Below are 2,372 nucleotides of genomic sequence, written 5' to 3' on the forward strand. Positions count from 1 at the left end.
TCTGATCCTTGGAAGAGGAATGAGGAAATCATGCTACAAATGCTTTCTTATGTTGGACTGGATTGGGGGTTGGATGGATATAGTGACATATAATTCAACCAATGCTTTAATCTAGGAAACCATGTGGTATAATCAGTGATCGCACTTCATCTCCTCCCATGAGCAATTAGATCAAGGAATTAGGCAATTGTTTAAGCTTAAAGAGATTGAATTGCTAAGGAATTGGGATTCAATCATCTAAGATTTCCAAGAGATCAATGAGTTGCATGGATTGGGGAAGAGATGAGAATGAACTTGATTCGGAGAATGCAATATCTCCTGAACCCAATGAGCTTCCCATTTCTGATCTCCCCATTCTTTATATTCTGTTTTTTTACATTTATGCTCATCACCCCCATTCCCATTTAAGTTTCTGCAATTTACTTTCTACATTTTACATTATGCTATTTACTTTCCGTTATTTACATTTCTTGCTATTTACATTTCCTGCCAATTTAATTTCTGCAAATCTCAATTTAAATCTGTTTAGTTCAACTAGAACACTCCTCTGAAAAAAGTTGCTCAACCAATCAATCCCTGTGGAATTTGACCTCACTCTATTGTGAGTTTTTACTTGACGACAACTTGGTATACTTACTGAAGAAAATTTGTAGCAATACAGATTTCCGTGCATCACATCAAAAAGCAGAATCAGGCAACAAAACCACTACCAGCATTCATGACGACCACCAATGTCCAAACATCCACTAAGATCATTCAAAAGGCAACAAGAAAAATGGAAAAACAAAGCACCAACCTGAGCGAGAGTTGAAAAAGGAGAGCGCGACAAGCAGCAACAACGCGAACGATCACCTTCAAAGAAGAAGCCTCTAGAAAAACTCAAGATAAAGAAAATCTTGGAAACCAGAGCAAACGGAAACAAATGGAGAAGGAGAGAAGTTCTTTTCACAAAGAAAGGAAAATGACACTACAAGAAAAACACCCATTCAGCCACACTTTGTTTAAACTACATTTGAAAAGCGTAGCCTATTCATAGAGTAGGCTACGCTTTTTTCTGTGTTCCCTTTTTATAAGAGAATAGGAAACACAATTATGACATCATTTAAAAAGTGTAGCCTTAGATACAATAAAAGTCACTTATAAAGCGTAGCCTTATGTTAATATCTATGGGTACACTTTTCATACCAAAGAGAGCGCTTTTGAAGAATACATATTTGTTATGATTTGGATGCGCTTTAAAAGCGTTGCCTAATATAAAAACGCCAAATAGCCATAGGACACTTAGTGAAATTTTATTTTGTTTCCTTTTCATCATCGAAGCTTTGCACTCCCTGTCTCTCTCATTCGGTCATTCTTTCTCACCTACCAAAGCACCAAATAACAAAACCCTAGTCGCTTCTCCAATCTCCCCGTCGTTGTGCTCTCCGTCGTCGTGCGCCACTGTCGCCGTCTCACTTGTTTGCTCGTCTCCCTTAGTTGTGCTTCTGCCGCCGTCCGTCCATCTTCGCAACTCTCCCTTGAAAGGATGTGAAAACCCTAGCCTCCATCGCGCCGCCATCAATCTCACCGTCGCTGCTCGTCACGCTCAAGATCGGCACTAGGTTCGTCGTGGTCGTTCGCAATCCTCATGGTTCGTCGTTCTCGAGGGCCCTCGATCCCCTCGTTCGCCAATGTTTGCTCTCTTGTCCTGTTTGAAGCGTCCCCCGCGTGTTCAGTCTCACTGCATCCCGCGAGTGCTGGAGGGCCACCACGTGCTCGGCATCGATGAAACTGGCAGCGGCAAGACCGCCGCTTTCGCCCTCCCGGTCCTCCACCGCCTGTCGGAGCACCCGTTCGGTGTGTTCGCGTTGGTGGTGACGCCCACTAGGGAACTGGCATTCCAGCTAGCAGAGCAGTTCCGCTTAACTGAGATAATTAGTAATTCCAAACAGCTATCTGAATGGCATCCAAAGAGCCACTGGTGATCTCTAACAAGGACGCGATGAGGAAATGGTCAAGGGCCATGATTTTAACATTAAAATTGTTGGTTCTGAAATCACACGTGAGAATGATGGCTTGGCAATGAGTTCGCGTAATGTGCGCCTTTCTACGAAAGACAGGCAAAATCTATGATTTTATTTTATTCAGATATGTATATTTTAATTAGTTCATGGTAGTCATGGTATTTAATATGAAGCACTTGTTATGATAGTAATGATAATTGTAACGCTGAGCCTATAAAGTCTTTATAACTAAAACTAACACAACTTTTTTCCCCGTTCCATCTGTTGCAGGCACTATCCATAAATAAATTTTTGTTACAAGCTAAGTCAGCGGCAGCAGATGGTCAGGTGCATTGTGAGAAGTTGAGAAACTTAGTGGTCCAATGTATT

Source organism: Arachis ipaensis, chromosome B09, assembly GCF_000816755.2.
Source record: "Arachis ipaensis cultivar K30076 chromosome B09, Araip1.1, whole genome shotgun sequence".
NCBI lineage: Eukaryota > Viridiplantae > Streptophyta > Magnoliopsida > Fabales > Fabaceae > Arachis > Arachis ipaensis.